The sequence below is a fragment of the Dromaius novaehollandiae genome, chromosome 2, assembly GCF_036370855.1.
Source record: "Dromaius novaehollandiae isolate bDroNov1 chromosome 2, bDroNov1.hap1, whole genome shotgun sequence".
Taxonomy (NCBI): domain Eukaryota; kingdom Metazoa; phylum Chordata; class Aves; order Casuariiformes; family Dromaiidae; genus Dromaius; species Dromaius novaehollandiae.
This window is the reverse complement of record NC_088099.1, coordinates 124,590,072-124,612,612: the sequence shown is the minus strand read 5'-3', so window position 1 is coordinate 124,612,612 and position 22,541 is coordinate 124,590,072. Positions and strand designations below refer to the sequence as shown.

General features: G+C 41.3%; 1 protein-coding gene across 4 annotated transcripts in view; it reads right to left on the bottom strand.

The window, feature by feature from the left end:
- The window catches only part of PAG1 (phosphoprotein membrane anchor with glycosphingolipid microdomains 1), a 118,190-nt gene that overhangs the window by 81,894 nt on the left and 13,755 nt on the right, over positions 1 to 22,541 (bottom strand). For 2 of the 4 annotated variants that reach the window (XM_064507362.1, XM_064507364.1), the window contains exons 1-2: positions 14,363 to 14,377; positions 9,523 to 9,572 (exon numbers count right to left, since the gene is read on the bottom strand). The gene's annotated coding sequence lies outside the window, so the exon portion shown is untranslated. Of the gene's footprint in view, positions 1 to 9,522; positions 9,573 to 14,362; positions 14,378 to 22,541 lie in introns of those variants that run through there. The other 2 variants (XM_064507361.1, XM_064507363.1) reach the window with 1 other exon arrangement.

Below are 22,541 nucleotides of genomic sequence, written 5' to 3'. Positions count from 1 at the left end.
TGTTAGAGGGACTGGTATGTTACAGCCTGTTTCTAAGCCTCCCGGAATACTTATTTTGTGAGGAAAGGTGTTGCAACATGGGCATGTTGATATTAGATAAATTATTGTTCAGAAAAAAAAAATAGTAAAAATAGAAAAACACAGCAAATTTCTTCCTATATAGGAACTTTTCAAATGATAATTTCCAAATCAACCAGTTTTCATCAAAAGCTCCAATAAAGCATCAGAAGAAAGCAACTTCAGAAACAGAATAAAGACACAAAATAAATTAAGGAAGCTCTTTTCACTGTACTATAATCAGACAAACCTCACCAATAAAACATCCGTTAAACATATGGGTTACCTTTAATTTTTTTGTGTAGCGTTTTTTCTGCAAGATTACTGCAAACATCCTTTAAAACCTAGTAAGAATCTACACATGATGGAAAGCCAGGAGGTAACATATTATCACGCTAACGCATCATTGTCTAAGTAAGCATGCACTGAAAGCGCACACTGAAGAGCAGCGCACTGATAAGAGGAAAAGTGAGCCCAGTGCAGCCCAGGGGGTGCTCCCTAGCGAGCGACCCAGGGGAGCAGCCAGCAGGCATCTAGTCCAGGGAGAGCTGAACTGCTCTCCAGGCTCCTCTGGGTCTGATCAGACTTCCGCTGACTCGAACGGAGATGTTGCGTCCACGCGTAGGTAACTAAATGTGCATGCCTCTCGCTCTGAAGCTGAATTCCACCTGAAATTGGTACCTAAACTCCCTTCGGTCAACAGCATCTCATAAGGACCTTATAAGATGACATTTATCTTACAATAAAATAAGCTTCCAAAAGAGGTTAAATGGCCCAAGTCCTAAAAGTAGCTACTTGTCTCCACCGGCTAGACCAGCTAGACCACTCTCTGCTTGAGTGTCCTGAAGAGTACTCCAGAGTGGTGAAGCCGAAAATGTGTGTAGTCAGGTCTTAGTGCTTTTTCTGGATCTGTGTAGTCTTCTGCCATCAAAAGCAAAGAGTTGTGTTGCTGGCAACAGTAACAAAATAACTAAACTAAAAAAAATAGAGTTCAGAAAGGAAGAGGGATGCAGTTGAGCTTTGGATGAACAAATCTTATTAATTGACAGGCTATCAGCTATCTAAATAGATTAAATGGATCATTATTACACTTCTGGTTTAACAGTTTGGAAAACTGTTCATTCAAAAATTCAAAATTGCTACTTAACATTCAGATTCTTAACACTAAGCAGTAAATTTGTTATTTAAAATCTACTTCTTGTAAATACATGATAATAGAAGTTAACAGTAGCATTCAAAAGTATTGGCAAGCACAAATCAAAATGCATGCATTTTTGAGGGACAAAATATTTTTGTGACTTCAGATTTTCATCAGATAGCAGCTGCGAAAATGTGCCCAGTGACACATATACAAGAAAAATGTCATTTTTGTTATACTTTCTTCAGATCAAGTCAAATGAGATTTCAAATCCACCAAAAACACAGTTACACGAAGACATCGTAGCATTTTCCCAACATCGTCTTTGTATGTCAGACTGCTAAATGGGAAAGTTCATTCATTTGATTACCTAAAAGATACCAATGAGGTATGCTATTTTTCTCTTTCTTTTTAAAGTCATACCACTTGCTGCATGACAACCCTGTGTGCATGCTTCAGGCACTCTTACATATTCTGGATGGACAGAGATTATGCTGTCCCAGTTGAGTGATTTAAAATTGCATTTATTATGGTGTTTCATGATTGAAGAGGTCAAAGCCTCCCCTGGGGAAAACAACTAAAAGGTGTTCTGCATACCAATTTCAGAAACACATGTTAATTAGTTAGCTTCATAGCATTAACGTTTTTCTTGGTTTCACTGTAAAATAAGCACTACTTTTTATTAACTAAGAGAAAGACAGGAACTTTACTGTCTATAGAGTTGAAATGAATCCATATTTTACATTTCCCTTCCCCCTCAAGATATGCAAAGCAGATTTCGAACCCCCAACCCTATACATCGAATGTTCAGGTTCAAAGTCAAGTACTAGAAAGCCAAGAAATGCCAGAACAAACTCAGTCTAGATCCCTTGTGCTTATACATTAAGATGCAGTTTTTAATTACCTGATCATGTGCTATTTTTGCTACTACGCTACCAGTTTTAAATAAAATCATAGCAAGTGCCAAAATGGCCTGCTTTGGCAAGGTATTGAGACGTTTATCTCAGCTTAAATATATTACTTCAATAAATACAGTTACACATGCACTTAGCCAAGAGAAGTATAAGACTAGATAAAAATTTTCCTAAGAATAACTGTGGATTGGATTGTTACTTTTGTTTTCAAGTGGAAAAAAAAAAAGCTTTTAGAAATAAAACTTATCTTTCTCCAGCAAATACTGCTTGGTATTATACAGAGATCTAATTTTGGATGAACAAAATCAGAACGAATCCCTTTTTGCCTTTTTTTTTTCCAAACAGGTCTATCAAAATGATTAGCTTATCAAAATATTTCAACTGACATTCTAAAAGTACCAACTATTTATTATTTTAATATGCTATACAGACAGTCTAATATTCAACTAGAATAAGTGGTTATGAATTGCACGCATTTTAGGAATATCTGGCTCTCCAAACAACACTTGGGTTTCAAATCTTTATCAGTAAAAACATCCTTCCTCAACAGAAATGCACATATGAATGTGCAGATCAGGACAGCAGCCGGCCTGCTTTATAACTTAGGGGTGTGTGAGCTTTGATATCTGCCTTCTCTGCCTAATTCCAACTTGGCTTGGATAACTGGAATAAAGATGAATGAAAATTTAGGCCTGCAGTTTTAATAGTAACTATTTGTTATTTAAATTTCCTTTTCCATGCTGAACAATTGCAAGAATGTGTGCTCAGAATTAAAAGACTGCTCTTTAGCATCAACACATTGATTTCTTGGGATCCCTGCAAAGCTTCTCACATTGTTTCTGGACTACAGATATACACCCCTGTAACTGCCTGTCAGACATCATTTCTGCTTTATGAATAAATAATATGATGCCCAGGGGAAATGCTGGTCTAAGACAAAAAATCAATATGTGTCTAGCACGTGTTAGGCAGCAGTTCAGCTGAAGTCTGTCTGAAATTTATGGAGTAATTTTAATAACAAAACAAACGCTCTCGAAACAGAGCTTAAAGGAGGGTTATTAGGAAAGCACTACCACTATTTCACGGTACATCCTATTTGAAAGAATAATAATATTATCCTTTTAAAATGTGAATAGATATTCTGATTGTGAAGTGTTCAGCAATTACTTATCTATAAATTTCTAATAACCATGTTACAGAGATATGGTAGCAACTGATCTCTCACTCTGCTCTTCTTGGAGTAGTTTTGGTGCACATCTGTGTAATAAGCTGTCTGTTATTACAACTGACTTAATTTTTATTTTAAAAATATCTTCTTCCAAAATTGCCTTTTTTCAGTGGAGGGCCTGGGATCAAAAGTGAAACAAAAGCAGGGTAAATTAATCATTCATGCAGCTCTGTAATCGCCTTAGTCATTCTTGCAATGTAAGCCTATTTTCACAGTCAACACAGTTTGCAGTTTTGACATTCACTATAGTAACCCCCCAAATGCAAATGCATAGTAGGAATAGCTGAACCTCTCTACTTCTTCAGAACAGGTCAAAATAAAATAACCTGAACTACTGTTGCAATGTGGTTCTTTAATTCTTTTACATTACAACTGAGAAAGATTGATTTTGATAACAGCTCCACTTAAAAAAAAAATATCAGTAGGAATCGTTACTCGGTTATTCCTCTGCGCCTTATCAAACGTGCACCTGCACACAATGATAAATGTCTCTGAGCAAATCCAAGCTTAGCTCCTGCATCTCCTTCCTTCTACCTACGTATATGCTCTCCAGCATCAGAAGAGCTTACACTGGCAAGGGTTCACGTCAGCTTACTTTTCTGCTCACCAAGGGGCCACAGGTCTATTTGAAAGTCTCACGTTCAGCCCCTGTGAGGAACTGAGCCAAAGTATCTCAGATACTGTCTCATCTTCACAAAAACTTCTCCTTCTGATTGTGTTTCTCACAACCAGTGGTTAGTCCTCAAGCATGAAACCTGTGAAGATGTTGTTGTGGTATTTTGTGAAATGGCACCAAATCTCTGGAGCTGACTATGAGAGGTTCTCAGAACAGTCACACGTTTGGAGCGCTGCGACTCAAAGCAGCACAGAAGAAAAGAAAGAGGTAAAGGACAGAATGGAAGCTGTAATTAGACACACGAATGGTCTCCGAGATCACTAGTTCTGAGTCACCAGAGTCCAGCCCAGGGATCATACGCTCAGTATTGCTCTCAAAAGCTTTTTTTTCTACTCATACAGATCTTTTAGTGCAGATCCTCCCCTTGGGAGCAGGCTGACAAGGAGGCTCCTCCCATTATATTCAGTGTAATGAAAAGCACAAATTGTACGTATTTATGACCCTTTCAGAATTAGGAGCTTGCAGCTGAGTGCCCTTGCCCAGGAGCGGTTAGTACTGAACAAGAACTGGCCATCTGGAAGTGCGGATCCAAGGAAAGCAGAGGGAAATCCTGATGACTTGAGCAAAGAAACCCACAGATACACAGAAGCTACATCTGATGAGAGAGAAGGGGATGTTTTGTGACTTACGCTGGAAGGCAGCGTGCTGGAGCCCATTAGCATCAATACAGATATAATTGACCTCTTTTACCAACTCGAGGAAAGCAAAATGCTAAAGACAAGGAGTGATGGCTTCGCAGAAGAACAAGCAGAAAGGAGAAAATTTTTTATAAATAATAAAGATATAGAAAACACCAAAACACTGGGAATGGTGGTGAACTTATTTACATGTGAAAGTTCATGTGAAAGTTATTAGGGAAATAGGATGAAAATTGAAAGCAGAGCAGCTATTCCTGAACTACTTCAAACACAGAGGAGCTCTGAAGTTTGACTACCACACCAGCAGGTCTCATGCTGAAGCTGCTCTGAGAGAAGTGTCTGTCTGTCTCTTCTCACTGCCCTTCTAATGGCTGGCACAGCCCCACTGCTGACGGCTCTTGCTGAGAGCTGAGCAGGCCGGGCAGGTTCTCCAGCGCTGACAAATGCCAGAGACAGCCTCTCTTCAGCAAGGCCTCTCTTGCTTGCATCTTGCTGACTGGTTAGCATCTTTTCCTTCACATGTAAGCCTGGCGCATCTGTCACACCAACTTTAGATAAGCAAATCCAGTGCAGAGGGACCAAGACTGTGGTAGACCACTGTGAAGGAGAGCAGTTTCCATCCTGCACGTCAAACCAGGCCTTCGTGTTCTGCATGGTTTCGTAGGGGAGGGACTTCAAATACCTCCGATGTTTTGCTATATACCTGTTCAAGAGGTGGTTCTTCCTCTGCCCTGCTCTTCACCCCCTACACGTCCCTCACTTCACAACATATATCACAAGAAACTGCTGTCCTTCTCCTTGTAACACAATGATTGCACATCACATATTTCTGTCAACCCTCAGATAATAGAAACACTTGACCTGAAGCTTTCCTATGCATGAGAGCCTCTTCTCCTCCGAGAGAACAGAGAATCATTTTGGTGATAGCTGTAGCCTAATCAGGGCTCTCGATCGGCAGATTTGTACTCAGATTCCAGCTAATCTCAACAAAGCATAATGAGGTTACACAAGGCAATTACAGTTCAGCACAGCAGAAGTATGCGGGAACCGTGAGACACCACACCACCAACACGCTTGTGGTTTGTGTCACAGAGTATGAGATAAACAATATGAACACATGGTACATAAGCAGCACATTAAAACAAAAAAGTGGTTTAAATTATAGGACACAGTTAAAAGAGGTTGTCACCTCAACTGTGAAACTCATTCTGGCAACTCTAGAAGAAAAAATACATTTCCTCTGACAACGTAAAAGCTGCAGTTTGCGAAATTATTTACCACTAGCTATGCCGAGGAAAAAGGTTAAATGCATCTTCTCATGAATAAGAACACAGGTTTCTGAAGTATTTAATATCTTGAATATTCTTCCTGAAATAATAGGAAAACTGTTGTTTTCCAGGACAGCAATTTAAGCAGTATAGCGAACCGAAGTTCAGAGGGCATCCCACAGAGGCACCTGGAAGATCCTAAATTCAAGATCTTAAATTCTTTGATTCCATCAAGGAAAAACTGAACAAAAACAAGGCCCAGTTTTGTAGAAGTCCTCTTGTGTATAACATGTGATATGTGAAAATTGCTGCCAGATGTCCCTCTTCCATTCCCTTCTGTTTTGGGCTTCATGTTAAGACAGCATGATTAGACAATCAAATATAGGATGAGCAGCAAGACTGAAGCTTTGCTGTTTGGTTATGTACAGTTTTAAGGAAGTATATTATCTGATGCATATTGTCAGAAATATTTTTATGCTATTTTAAATGAATAATTATGCTTCCTAAAACTGACCCTGGCTGTAACTGGAGACTTGACGGGGGAGGGGGGGGAAGTCAAGCTGGAAGCTACATATAGTCGGCACCCGCGATGAACCTTCCTCCATGACCTCAACCTTGATGCAACAGAACCACACTGACCTGGGGGGGAACCGTTCAGCTAAAAAGCCAGAAACTGCAGTGTCTTGACATATGATTTCACATTAAGAAACCCTCAGCAGCATAACTGATTTAAAGAGTCCACTTTAATCCACCAGCCTCCTTTATCACTAGCCACACTTGCCTCCCTTCCCATCCCCAGCCAGAAGTTACTTCTTTCAGGCACTCTCCAAACCACATCTGTCAAGTTTGTTTTGGGGATTTGTTTTTGTTTCTTTTTTTAAACACACTCAAAAATCCCACACTGCCAGGGGTATAGATTGACATTACTGCTCCAGCAACAAAGCTGGTTGAAAGGATCCTGTCTTCACCTCTCAGCCTTACTGAGGCAAAACAGCTGTTTCTGGGGTTGTACTCTAAATGGGATCAGAGAAGTAAATACAGATTTTTAAAAGACACTAAAATAGCAACCAAACAACCTTTTCTTCTTTTATTTTCTGGGGGGAGGGGTAGGTTTGATTTTTTTTCAGCTCAAAGATTAAAAAATTTTTTGAATTGGAAGGAAAATTCACCAGACCTGTGCACAGCTGTGCTCAGATGACCCTAGTTTTCTGATGCTAACATAGTTTTAGATGGAGTGACAGACAATCTGTTCACTATTCCTAATCTTCCTGTGCAAGGGTTCAGGGCATCCAGGTCCCTTAGCACACACAGCAGAGTCATCAACACATTTTTACTGCCAAACAGAGTTTCCAAAATGACAATGTATTCAACAGGAAAGAGAAAAAAACCCTGCACCTTCTAGAGGCATTTCATTTCCAGATCAGAGCATCTTCTACAGAGAACTGGAAGCTTGGAACTAAAAGGTTGCATCTTTGACAGAGTTAAGGACCACCATCGTAATCCTCTGGCTTTCACACAGTAAGACTCTTAAGGCATGTGTGATGTAAAAAACTGATTTTCTATGAATTTCATCTTTAAGGTGTCTGGTCAAGCTCCCCAATTTCTACTTCCATTTTAAAGACAATTACTACCAAGAAGGAATGTTTTCCATTAATTATACTTCCATTATATTTATATACTTCTCATGGGCTCAACATCTAGGATTGAGGCATTGCTATGCTATGTACTGGTAACAAAAAGAGATTGCTGAGAGAGGGACTAGGAGTATATTCACACACACTCAACCAACAAGTCACTGCAGCTTGGGAGGAACCTAGTCAGACAAGTTGCGGTAACTGTGTATGTTATCATACATGTGCTCTCAGCTTTTGCAAAATCAAAGTTAAGCCATTAGCTTGTCCTAGGAAATGTATTTTCTCTTTGGAAAAACTAAAAACATGCACAAGGTCAGTTATCATTAGGTGGTTATCTTCAAAGTTGATCACTTGTGGTCTTATCAATACACCTTAAGTAAAGAACACCTGTTTGGTGTGCATTAGAAAAGCACTGATTCCCCAAAAATTTTCAAGGCTATCACTGTGCTAAAAAGGGACTTGAAATCTTCCCAATATTTCTCAAATAAGTGGCAGATTGAGTGTATTACATACAGCCAAATAAACTATACAAGTCATATTGAGAAAGGACTGAACTCCCCATTCATTACTAGTTTGCTCTAATAGACCTATTTGAGAAAAATCTCTCAAATTGCAAATAAGGGAAATCGCTCAGATGACTAGCCGATGAAGTCGAAGTAGCAACACTAGTATTCACAAACACAGTTCACTGGCTTAAGAAAAAGGACAGCCCACCACCACCACCACCAAGAAAAGCTACTACTGTGTTGAAGAATGTAACTCCAAGACTAGCGATAAGCCTGCAGGTCACTAAGCAGCCCTCTGCTGCTATGGCCCCCCAAAATGAAAGGGTCCTCCTTTTTCTGGATTCAGTTCAGTTCCAAAAAAATAGTGAAAAAGACTACAAAGCTGAGGAGAGCAGATCATACTCTTCAGATCTATTCCTTACCTTGCAATTATGCAGAACCAGAGGCAGAGCTTCAGCTTTTAGCCCACTGGCCACTAGACTTATGTTTTGGTCTGGTACCATATGATCATTTACTAGAAATGGCCATACAACAAGGCGGGGATACTCGGAATAAAAAATGACTGCGGTATTTGAAAAATTACCATCTGCTAGCTGTTGGAAGGTGTTAATTATTTTAATGGTAACCCAATATAAATCTGATGCTGCTCAAATTTTTGCTCAAATCTAATCATAGCTACAGTAAATGAATGAAGGCACTACCAGCCTCATCCACCCTACATACTAAAGACCGGATCCCAGTGGTCTCCATGCAAAGATATCAAATACGCTTTGCAGACTGCATGCCCAGGCCAGCTTCCTAACCACAGTATTCTTCTGTGTTCCCTCCAGAGTGGGATAGCTTTGTCTTTTCAACATGAACCCCTGTTTGCCTATTTTATTATATATTTTCTGTCCATGCACATGGAAACCATATTTGCTATGTTTTCAAAACAGGCCTTGAAATGAGCAAATGCAGTCTACAAGTCCATGGCATCTCCAGCCAGCATAAAACAAGAGCTAGCTTTACAGAACCTGGCAAAGCAAGAAAAGATGACAATTTCAGACAAGGCAGTCACTGGTCTCCTCTACAAGCAGAACTACCAGCTGACTAAAACTACAGAACTCACAGTACCTGGGGTAACACAGCCTGTGCCAGCGGTGCCGAGCAGCCAAAGCCTCCCACCTGGCTCAGAGAAGCCAACCGGCTAGGACTCAGCGTGCGGAAGGGTAAGGAAAGGCTTTCTGAGTAACCACGTGAAAACGCACCTCTGTGCTGGTTATTTAACACACAAAAATAACCACCTCATTTTCACAATGTATCACATCTTTTTTATTTCTACTTATATATGCTACATGTAATATTGCTACCCAGTTCAATTGCTCAGAACTGGCACCTTCATAAATTACAAGTGTCTGCATAAAACGGAAGTAAAGCCAAGCTGACCACCAGAGGAAACAAAAAGCAGTCTCATAAATACTTACCTTACCGTCTCTGTAGAGCTTGATGTTCAATTGAATTATAGTATTGACTCCTAGCCAAAAAAAAAGAAGAGAAAAAAATCACAATTCTGAACAATTCAATTATGCCACACTATGTCATATGCAGAGTAAAAATATTTCTAGAAAATATTTTCTAGAAAAAGTTTCCCTTCCAGTATTTAAAACACCTTAGAGTAACTAATGTAGTTTTTAAACCCCCTTCTACTATTTTTGTTTATCTACTATCTTCTGGCTTTCAAAGATCTGATAAAGAAATCAAGCTGATAAATTTGAAATTTTTATTCTTTCACATATATAATATGCCCAGTGATATGAATTTCACAGATCAAATTAGAAGCTCCTATAGGTGAAGTCAGGGTAGTTTACAGCCATGCAGTGCCAGTGTCTGCAGTGAGACTTGCGCAAGCACCTCTTGTTTTTTTTGCACAGAAACTCATTGTTGCTTAGTAATTCTAGGTTTGGTACCTAAACAAACAGAATCCAAATCAGTCAAGAGAGATTTACTAGGAACACAGAGAGCTAAAGAGGTTGCAAACTTTCCACTAGCACCAACTTTGCAATGCATATTTTCAGCTATGGGATAACGGAGTGGCCATCTGGTTGCAATCAGCTCTGCAATGCCTCCATAATAAAAATGTCAAACATATCAGCCTAATTTCCTTTTCATGGCCTACAAGATAAAATTAACTAACTTGGTTGGTAAATTGACTTAGCTAGAAGAAAGTACCTTCCTTTCCCTGGATGCTTATACCAGCTTAAAAAGGTTTTTACACCTTTAGCTTTGTTGATTTGTTAAAGTAATTTAAGATGAGCTTAAAAAAAAAGTTAAAGCATGCCTACAGCAGGTGATTACATGGATTTATTTAAATCACTTTCCAAACTAATTTAGTTAAAAATACAATCCAACTCTTCAAATAAACAAGGCTGTACAGTGCTAACCAATAGGATTAGAAAAGATAGCTGTTGCCAAAGCAAGAAGAAATGGATGTAAAATATATTAGTTCTGAAGGAATGTGCCATTTCTTCTACACTATCAATTTTCAGAAGAGAATCAGGTTTCTAAAGCAGCCTAAAAAAAATAAAATAAAATAAATCAGGGATACTGTCTGACTACCATCTGCTTGTTGAGACCACAAAGGGATATACTGATTCAATTACTTTATTTTGATGTAAGCCCAAATTACAGCCAGTGCACACTACAGCACGTACAATTCAAAACTTTTTGCACAAATACAGGTTTTTTCTTTGTAAGCATTAACCAGTTGTTGTGCTCGCCCAGGCCTCCCCACTGCTGGTGCCTTCTATTAAAAATAATGCAGTGCAAGCTACTACAGAACTGTTGCTTAGTTACATTCTCAGTTACTACAGTGCTGCCCTTACACATTCAGTGTCAAGGTCAAAGCAATTGTTTCTTTACTTTAACCATGAAGTATCCTGTTTATGAAAATATTATCCGTTTCCTACTTGGTAAAATATTGCATAGTTCAGTCAATCATTGCTGGCTAGTACTACAGAGAGAAAAAGTGTGAAAAAATGGCCCGCAGCATAAATTTTTATCTTTAACATATAGCTTTTTTTCCTTGCTCCACCTGTAATAGCAACTGCCTCATGGTGACACTCAGGCAGTTAAGATTTCTTTCCTTCTTTCCAATAGCCAGGTAAATATGGCAGAAATTTATTACCTGAACATTTATTCTTCTTCTTACCTCATTCAATCACAAGCATAAGTAAAGTGACTATTTTTAAAAAAGTATGCATTCCCCAATCAGTGTTGTGGGAAAAGCTAAAGCAAAGAAGGAATTTCCACACTCGTTTTAAACATGAGAAGTTTTTCATTCCTCTTTTCCAATGAGGGCAGGTGCTTCGCTGCAAGGACTGTGATTCTGCACAGGCTACTCTTCACTCCTGAGTATTTCATAGCCTCTGAGAACCACAGCTGCAATCAACTCATAAATAATGAAATGGGCAGTGATCATACAGCAGAGGTAACGTGCAATTAGAAGGCATTGCTGCTGTGGCTGCTTCTGCACTAAAGCCATAACAATTTATCAAATTATCTGATAGAATAATAATGTTATCAACTGTGAAATCAAGTACATATTATACCAAAAAACCAAGGCAGTAGCTCAGGCGGCCAATATGAATAGCAAAAAAGACAAAAAGAAAGACAAAAAGATGAGAAAGACTACTCAAGGAATCACGTTCCACACAGGGATTCCACTAATGGTATTAATCACATGCCTCGTCACACACATCCACGTTAGAAGTGCCACTAGAAAAGTAAGTTTACAAAAGTTACTTACAGCAGGAGAAGTTTTACAAATGTTACCATGAAACAAAGGAAATATTTACCGCTTTGTAACTATTTTCATTTCAGTCGAAGTTTGCAGGATAACCTAACCGATGTCCTAACTTCCTTCTAACAGGATCTTGAGGTTTGACATTTCAAACCCCAAATGTTTACAGTATAAAGTCATATTGTTCAGCCTTGGCAAGACAAGAAAGACAGTGAAAGGCAAACAGTGAGATTACTGTAACAGCATTTCCTGAAGATATGACATAAGGTGTGATTAAGAATTTCACACTGAGAAACAGGATTGCACAAGAGATGAAATGAAGCAGGCGATAATCAGGTGACTACCAAGGTGCACTTGTGATTTATCACAAGGGTCTTCATCTCAGTTGAGAACCCCCCCCAAAACCTGACCGTCCCTTAGACACAAGCTGCCCCAGGTTTCTGAGGAACAAAGTGTCACAGATAAGGCTATGGAAGTTGCATGGGGGAAGGGGCAAATTTGTACAGAAGGAGCCATGCGGGTGGTAGTGACACTTCCTACGTGAGCATCATTCCCCACGAACAAAGACGACCTCTAGGCACCTCTGCTGCTTCCACAGCCTACCCACACAACCGGGCAAAGAACATCTGCCTTTGCAGGCATCCTCTGGTGTGCTCTTGGCTTTATTCACTTGGACAGAAGTGTTGCTCAGACCACTGCCTCTCTACTCCATACTGTAACAACTAGAATGGATAAACTGGCAAAAGCACGGTCTGCATGTAAGAAAGGGCTAGCCTAAATGATTTCCTCCTAATCCCCCCTGAGCAACAGGGACTGCAACTGAGGCAAATATGCTCACTGGCATGGCTCTGGGTAACCTCATGGCCTTCTGTGTATCATTAGCACACTTAATTCCATTATGGCACAGCCAGTTTCTAGACTGTAAAATATCAACTGCATTTCAAGTGACTCTACAGGGATGTTTGATTGTGAGGAAAAGGAGAGGAGAAACAAGCACAGGCTAAAGAATAAATATCAGCCAATCTCCAGGCTAGCCTACCAGCAATACAGGAATCCCCAGGGAGGTGATACTGCAGGGGGACTAGGACTCCCTCCTCCCGGGTACTCACCTGCACTGCATCAGCTGAGCTACGCCAAGACCCGAATGCACCCCAGCGCAGAAAGGGCAAGAGACTGCCTTCCGCATCACGCAGTTCCCCAGGGCACCAGAGGAAACCCCACTGAACCCTGACTCCCAGCACTGCATGATCCTTTCTCATTCTCCCTCCCAGCAAGCAAGGACCAAAATCCGTAGCTGCCATCTGCCAGTTACACGCATGTAACTCACTGAAGCGCTACACAGTTAACTGATTTGGCTCTATTAGTTCACTTCTGACTCTCACAGGAATTAGCTGAATGTCATTCCTAGAAATTAAAGAAAGGTCAGGATGCAAGAGTGCTGCTAGGTCCACTTGCAACACTGCAGGGTGCAAAGGGAAGCCTTGACAGAAGCGGGAGTTACCTCAATGGGATACTCTAAACACATGTGCAAGCAAAAGGGGAGCAACAGTGGAAAACAAAATTGCTATGCTCTTTCAGACAGAACCTCTACATTCAGGAAAGATCTCAATTAATCTCAGCCTAATCACCTTTTACATGGTTCAAAAAGTATTTCATACAAACGATGAAAATCCAAGCACTTTTGTAAAAGATATATATATTACTATACCTGACTAAAGACAATAAACACATTCTCTTCCTTCAGTTCCTTTGTAATCACTATGTTCTCTACACGGACACTTATATTTTCATTTCTTTCATCACCAGCAACAGAACCTGGAGGGAAGGTGGATAGGTGGATAATATAGCCAAGAAAATCTGGCATACACATGTTCAGTACAGCAGAGGGAATTCAGCTATCTCACACATCCCAGAAGCATCACCTGTCACTCGGAAAGAGATGGGTGTCTCTGGGTGACACTGCACTGTAGTAATTCCCATGCTTTGATAATCAAAAGACCCCTCCTAGTGTTATTTTCCATCTGTTGGAGAAAAGATCACACAGATAGACCTTCCAGCCACATGGAGTCACCAAAAATTCTCTTCATCTATCAGAAAGCTGAGCCATGACCGAGATGCACACTCATTCATATTCTCCTGCTTGCTCTCATGCACATACCCAAAGACAAATTACTCAGAGAAACTCAGATTTTAGACTCTTTTTTTTGAGACTTTAAGCACCACAGAAAAATCTTATGCTGCTCATTTTTTCTTTCACGTTTTTCCTGATATAAAAAAAGTAATTTTTTTACTCACTGGGACTCACATCTTCCTTGTAGTATCTGGGAAAAGCACAAGAGAAAGGACAGAGCCTGTACGATATAAGGTAGGTGGAACTAGAGAGTTATTTCAGCAGTTATGAATTTTGTGCAGTATTACTAACTCTTTCCCTGATATCAGCATCCCACTCTGATTCTTCTATAAAGCCCTACAGTGATACAGGCTCCTGTAATTTGTAAGGTGCCATTTTTTCTTGACTTACTTACATAGACCTAGTCCTGGAGCAAGGATGGTCCTAAAAAAAAAAAAAAAAAAGAGAAAACTCAACAAAAAAAGCCCCAAACCACAAAAACCAACACAGTCCTACCATCAAGAGACTCCCAGTCAATGCCCCACTCCGAAGTTGGCCTTTCATTCCCGTAAGCAGGCAGCAGCTAGCTGCTTGCACAGCTCCTTCTCCTGGGACCACTGACTCTACTGGGAGTCCTGTAAAATATGCAACGCTGTAGTAAATCTTCCCAGGACTAAGTAGTTGCCAAGGTGTTGAAAAAAAGGACTTGGAAGACTATATTGGCATTTCCTGATGATAACAACCAGAGGTGAGGCTGGCGGCAGCACTGTTTATTAAAGCTGTCTGGCACTTCCCTTTTTCGGAAACATTTTGAACTGTTTTCTAATACTCAGCCTCATGCTGAATTTCATTTTGGATATCTCCACTAAAATGATTAATGCATTTCTGAAAATGGGCCTGCACTGCTCAGGGTAAAAAGTGCTGTCATCCTCTTTGGGAAACTCTAGTATCTCTATGCTTTGAAGCAGGGACTTGACATGACTTAGGAAGATGCTTTATGTCAGAGAGATGCTTTTTACTGCCTTCTGTAATGGCAAAGGTATAATCCTGTGAACCAGCAACAAGAGGCAACAGGAGAGCAGTAAGGAAAAGAGGGGGAAACTGAGGCTGAGAGATGTGTGGGGAAAATGATGGATGAAAATACGCCAGGAAATTTGGCTGCGGAGCAGGGAGGAGAGTAGTTAGGGAAGAAGGATACGAAAGTCGGTCAGTCCAGGCAAAAGCTAAGGGGAAGCATGGATGAAAAAGAGCGAGGTTGGGAACCATTCGGATGAGACCAGGGATGAGACCCATCCGACTTGCAGCTGGCATAAGGGGAGACTGGCACTGACTTGGCAGAGATACAAAGACAAGGCGAGAAGAGGCAGTAACAGAGACCTGAGAGGTTGAATTAGAAGCTGGTAACACATGGGAAACACGGGAAAGTAGCATAAATTCCTTTTGGGGAAAAAGAGGAAACACAGGGACTGCCAAGAGAGGGAAAGTGTTTTCAGAGGGAAAGTATTCCTAGGAGAGTTGAGAGGATGAAAAGAGGCAAGAAAAAAACCAGAGTGTGGTACTGGCTTAATAAAAAACCCAGCAAACACTGGAAGTAGAAAGAAACAGGTCTAGACAAAAAGGAAAGGTCAGAAAAAATCATGTTTTGGCAGAAATGTGCAGAACAGTCTGAACCACTGAAGAATATTGCCCTCCAGAGCCAAATCCATGAAGAAATGCAGGTATGCAGCCTCATTAAAATGCACATTTTGGGAACAACTGGTGCAGAACGTATCCTTTGCTGTACCCCACTTCTCAGCTCTGCTGTCACCAACAGCACAGAATAGTTCAGCGGTAAAATGGACTGATATTACAGTACAGGTCTTTCAAAAATATGAAACATGCTCTGTTCAAAATACGAACAGCTCTGTTGCTGTTAATGGTGCTATAGCCATTTACATTAGCTGCCGATATTGCTCAGACTGCCTTTTTTTGACATGCCAACAGCTTGAGGGTCTCCCCATGGAAAACCAGACAGGCCTGCACCACAATCCCTCCTACTCCATACGGGCCAGAGGCTCGGAGGGGCCAGGACAGTCGGGCAGGGTGCCGATGCCTCCCTGCTTTGCGCAGCTCGATCTGAGCCCAGGGAGGCAATGGGCCAGCTGGTGCTCTCCTGACACAACTGCGAGGGGGGAATAAATAATCACTGGACAAGATGGGGACCATACTGGCAGATTAGGCAAGAGGTAAGCAAGCAACATGGGCTGAACAGATCTTCTGGGTGCTCACGACTAAGGGAGCACAAACACAGGTCCAAAACCTGCCAGAAATACTGAATAGCTCTAGTCACTACGCACCTCCCTGGCTTCTGGAAGCTGGAAAAAGCAGCAGGTATGTATGGTAGCTCCCTTTTAACATCACACGCAGGAGATCCCCCTGCAGAAACACCACGCTGCGATGGAGGGAGAGAGAGAAGAGGCACATACCCCACTCTCATCCGCACACACTGTCTGAGCGCTCCTGGGTCCATGAGTGTAGATGTGGCCTTAATTACTTCTCTGGTAATTGATAAGTACACAACCACTCCCTTCATGCTGTACTCTCTATGAGCATTTTAATTCATGGAACTGGCATATAGAGTCCAGGAAAAATGACCCTGAGATTTATTTCTTTGTTGAAAAAGCTAAAGAAATGGTGCTGCTGATGGCTGCTCTTAGAGTTATAGATGCAGCAGTGTAAAATACTGCAGTGAAAACCTTTCACATGACCTAGTACAGAAGTAGTTTTTGAAGTCACTCAGAAATACAGTTAGATGGCAAAAGCAGCCTCTTCAGCTACTGGAAACAAGAGTGTGGGGGGATTGCACCACTGCCTGATGCAACCATTCCAATAAAGCCTGGTATCATATAAGCAGTTAGAACAAATTCAAGGGATGATCATGGGAGAAAAAGGGAGATAGGAAAGGCAAGAGAATATGCAGAAATCTTCTAGTCAGCCAAAAACATAAAAGCTGATTTCCTAGTTTTCAATCTCCTCTTTTCCTAAGAGGAGGGCTCTGTGTTGAAATCACCTTCAAAGCTTTAGGCAACACAGTTTGCAGTCCTCACCATAGCTAGAGAATTCGGTCTGTTACAGATGCTGAAACTTGTAACACAAAAATGTACTTGGCACCAGCTTACTATATATACCTTGAAATAAGTGCAGGAGCACTTGCGCCTCCCCTCTCACCCAGAACACTGACCAGTATGAAACATACACTATTAATATCAATGTGTTTTCAGAATAAACCGAGCAGAATAAGCTTATAAAAGCCTTCTCAGAGAATTCCCCCCACATCCTGCAGAGTCTTCTGCAATAATGATGTTCATAGCTCTTGAGCCAAACAAAGAAGTGATGTTACTGTCTCATATCTCCAAAGAGCACCCTGTAGCATCAGCCTGGTAAATTCATGGTACTCTTTACCTAGAGGCTGCACTGCTTTCTACTGAAACAGAGAAACAAATTTCAAAAGCATTGGTAATTTTAGCAGTGTTTTGTATTAACTAGGGATTAGATGATCTGCCACACGTTGGAACACTGCTGCTGCAGCCTCTAACACTTTTTGCTTTTTGCCTTGTTTATCTAAAGGCTGACTCTTGCTACCCTCAGACTGCTCCTTTGCCTACACGGTCTCAATGTGATGGTAATAAGGATAAAAGGCTAAAGTGCTCTGTGTTCCTCTGTAGATATCTCCCATAGCCACTGCATTTTAGAAGAAAATAAACACAAGACAAAACTCTCTTGATCAAAGAGGAATCCACAGGCTGCAAATAATTCTTCTAAAAGTGAGATACAGCAAGGCATACCTAATAAAATGGCCATTGGCATAAAAGCAAAAGTGTTCTCTTCCCATTAGTCTAGACCCAGCAGCAAGGAACCAAGTGTATGTGATGTATTTAAGAACATTTTCCAAGCCCAATTCTCTTTACCTTCTTTCTAATGGCACGGCACAAACTAGAACTAAGCTGCCTTTGGAATACAGAGCACAGCAGATTAACATTGCATGCTACAATCTTAGCAGACTTGAGTTTAATCAAGCAGCACAGTTCAGAGCCGGTTCAAAAAAGGCATCTCAGGAAGAAAATATCCTGCATCTCAGCCAGAGAGAGCTTTCTTCAGGAAATCTGCAGACAAACCTGAAAAATGTAGCAATGTAAGAGGAGCAAAATTGCACAGTAAGAACATTTACCTTTTATCTGAGAATGATTCATGAGACACCCCTACAAAGTGTCAGCAACAGCAAAGCAGTTCATCTGCTATTGATAGCCCAGCATTCCCAAGCCATCAATAGCCATTTGAGTACTCCTAAAGTAAATTTAGCTTCATCTCTATTATTTTCTGTATTGAAAGACCTGGGACGTATTCACGGATGTTTATGCGATGGCAAGAGAGCACAGTATTGTATGTTTTATTACACTACCACAGCAGAATCTTCTTCAGATGCAGCTACTGTATAATTTCCATCTCTCTAAAAGCTGGAAGGCAATCATTAGCATGTTGGATGTGGCAAGCTCGTATTATCTACCTGGTAATTAGAGAAAGATGGAGAAGCCTTCAAAAAATACCCTCAAACTTCTACATTTACTACACACCTGATCAAAATACTGTCATCATTACTTAAATTAGCACATTTTTCCCATAAGCCAATATTCAGAACACATTACCTTAACAGTTGTATAAAGCGCATTAAATAATTATTAGTGGCTTTACTGACTATATTTTACCTGCCCTTCCAACTCCAAAAATAAAAACTAAACAATGCCAATCTGAGTGCTGCAAAATGTTTCATTGACGGTGATGACAAGCTAGGCTATACAATAATTTGTTGCGCAATACCAGCCCAGACGAACACTGCAATATGGCTCTAGTTTTTCAAAATATGTATACCATTAGTCAATGCTATTCATACTGCAGCAGTGTCAATAACATGCTAAATACACACCAAAAGATAATCCCATCCTCCAGAGACTGCTGTATAAAAAGACTGAAAGATGAGAGACAGAGAAGAGGGTTAGGACATACATATGCATACACATACAAAGTAATTGGGATGACTGGCCTGTGTCTCATTATCTCATTTATTCACGCTTATTATCAGGTAAAGGAGAGACAAGGAGGTAACAGGAAGACCACAGAAGCTGGAAAAAGAAGGCTATAAAAAGAGATGGAAGAATAAAATGAAAAGCAAACAGAACAAGGAAAATAAGGCCAGAGAGGGCAGACTGTAAATGAAGAGATTCAGATAAAACCAGTAACCAGGAGGTAAAAAATATTCTGTGTGTATAAATGCATGGTTAAAAGCGCTGTGACCTGGATCATATTCTGCAGGTTCTGGATTCCCCAGGTGCAGGGGCAGCTCAGACGGCTCAGGGTTCGTTACATCAGGGCACTACATCACAAACGCGGGACCAGAAACTGCAGAGGCTTCATACAGAGCCACCTTCACTACTGACTGGGGGAAGGACGCATGGACCAAGACTCACCCTGGCACCAGGTTTCCTTACCGAAGCACCACCATGGCACAGGAGCACCAAGCACTGTGCAGGGGAACAACCTCCACAAGGCAGCGGCAGAACAAACAAGCAAAGCCAGACCCAGACGGACTCTGGGACAAATTACCAGGGTTTTGTTTTACCAGGTTCCACGGGATGGCCCATGGCTGCTTTCCTCTCAGGAATAACCTTATTCCTCTGCTATCTGCACGACAGAGAACCTCTCCGCTTCACTAAGCAAAGGGAACTGTCACAGAGAAGCCCCAAATAGCTTGTGCCCAAAACTAAAGATTTGTCTCAATGCCAGAGAAAAGAAAACAGAGGCAACCCCAGCTGAAGAGTCTGAAGAGCCCTTCTGAGTCACTGCTGGGTAGTCACCAGGCTTGCTGATAAACAGGGCAAGATTTGAGTAGTGTTGGGCTTGCATTTTTCATGGCGTTCCCCGTTCCTGCTGTTGCTTAGTACTTCTACCAACGACTTTGCATTTGAGCAGTGTTATGCCCCAAACCTACTGAACCAAAGGAAGCTTTAGAAAAGACAGAATTCAGCTCAAAGTCACCACCATATTGTTCAATGCCACCTTATCTCCTGGGAACCAAATGCACCCTCCAATGCACCCCTGTTACTGATCTCTATCTACATTTCAAGCTTTTTAAAATTAAAAGGCAGCACAAAAATTAGAAACATGGCCACAGGACAATTTGCATAAAGTTGCTATATCCTTATATTACCAAACAGAAAATGAAAGCCCTCCAAATGTCTGATTACTAACTGCAGGTTTTTCTGTTTGCTTACCTGCGTGCACAGAAAGAGAGGCGTGCGAGGTGGCATTTTTAGTTATTTGGTCATTCATAGAGGACGTGGCACCTCAGAGCAGGTCACGGGCCCCTGCTCGAGCAGCACCGGCCAAAACGGTGGGGATCGTTCTCTCTCTAGTACACACACCACGTAAGTGATGCCCATCAGCAGGGCCCTATGTGCGTCCCCCCTCTCCGGGGCTCGTGGCCAGCTCAGGGAAGGCGGGTGCCCGGCTTTGGGAGCCGCGGGCAGCCCCAGAGCTCTTCGGGACGGATCTGGAGGCATCCTTGGTGGGGACACCCCTCCTGGGAGCTGCCTCCAACCCTGTCACCAGTGGAAATGTGAAACAAAAGCACTGGCTGAGCCAAGGATAGCCAAAGAGAAATGCATCGCTGTGTCTCCTAGCGCATATCAAATGACCCCGGCCGTACGGTGCGCTCGGTCACGCTGGCGCAGCTTTCGGCCCCGTGAGTCTCGCCCGTGGTCATCCCTGCTGCACCTGCTCTCAGGCGCAGGGTGCCCATTTCTTCTGACATGGAGCCTGACTGCGTCTCTGGGACTGCGGGAAAGCATGTCAGTAGTTTGTATTAATACTGAAATACCCTTTCCATCTTGTTCTGATGAAAGGATATAGCCCTTACAAAGAAATATGCTTAAACAATGGAAAAACATAATTTTTTCCCCCCTAAGGAAACCTCAGAATAAGGTAAGGATATGAATACCACAGTAAAAGCACATAAACGCATGCATACTGCTCAGCGCTCATTCCAAAAACAACAGCGACAAACAAATAGATACAATTACTGAGCCAGACACTAACCCAATTCAACAGGATTGGTACATATGTTATAACAAGATGCTCCGGAGCTTCAGCCTGAACACATTTACATGAAGAAATCATGTTATGCAAATCCCTTTTCCACAAGTGATGGCCATACAAGAGTAGTGTAGAGAGATTCATGATGCATGTCAGATGGGCAATTTAAGGTAAATCATACTGTTCAGTTATACAAGAGATAAAACCGGGGGAGAAAGTATGTAGCTTCAAAATCATAAATAATTTATAAATAATGCAGCCATCTCATGCACTATCCAAACAGATAACTCCCATTTTTTCTGCTATTTTTCTCCACTTTCACAAGTCAGAGAAACTGATTTTGGAAGCAGTTTTTGAAAACAAGTATCTACCAAGAATGAGTAAGTTTTTGGCAAGGATGGACTTACACCATGAAGTTAGTTATGGGTTTGCAGACAGGACAGCATGAGCTGACTGCGATGCCCACCCAGGTGGGAGGAAAGGAGAAAGCCAAAAGACCTGAGCTGGAGCATGCTGAGGAGAGAAACTGTTTACCAGGAAGCTCTGACCTTCCCTTGAGTATCACCATCAGTCTGTTCAAAATCACTGCTTGCTTTCTGCCAAAGATTTCAGGGTTTTTTTTCAAATGAAATCCAGAAGTGGAAAGGCTCAGATTCATAAATACAGCTGCAGCATCCATGCAAGCCGCAACCTTTCTGTCATCAACACCGGCTCTGGGGGTATGCTCTATGCTTCAAGGTGACACGATGGTCTTAAATTTGCCAGTTTCTTTCACCACTTCTGTTTTTGTATCTCAGCAGTCTGACACCTCCTCATCTTTGTTACTCAAAAACCCACCTGCCTAAATTCCACCCCCCCACCCCCCCCCCACCCCCCGCAATGAAAAATTAAACTAACTTCCATTTTTCTAATGTCCTTCCAGCTGCCTGGTGATCCAGCAGGCCACTGGTGCTTATACAGGTATCCACCTTTTGATATACATACAGTTCTTCATTTATTTTTATGTTGCAGACTCTTTGCTCTTCAAAGTCCTTTTCAGAGTTTCATGTTCACTTTGTATTTGATCCAGCACAGCCTGGCTGTTTTCTGTTGGATTCATTAGGGGCAGATATCAAGGATATCTTTGTAGTTTGAATAACTTTTAACACTTGTGCTTTCAGCAGACCACTATTTCTGCCTGCTTATATACAGATGCCTTACATGACTTTTAGAACGCGCTGAAGCAGCTTCCCACGCTGAGTCTGAGGATATTAATTTTCTCACTTCTGACTTTATCCTGTTTTTAACTGTTACTCATGTGTGCGAAAGTAATTCAGCATCTAAAAAACTCTAAAAGTTAAAAGAAAGATATGTACACATTATAATTCACACCTTTTCTGAAACTCTGAAGTATATCAGAAACCTTCAGTCTAAGTATGTATTTTTCATTGCACAGCAAATGGTTAAGTTCTCCTAAAAGTAACATGAGT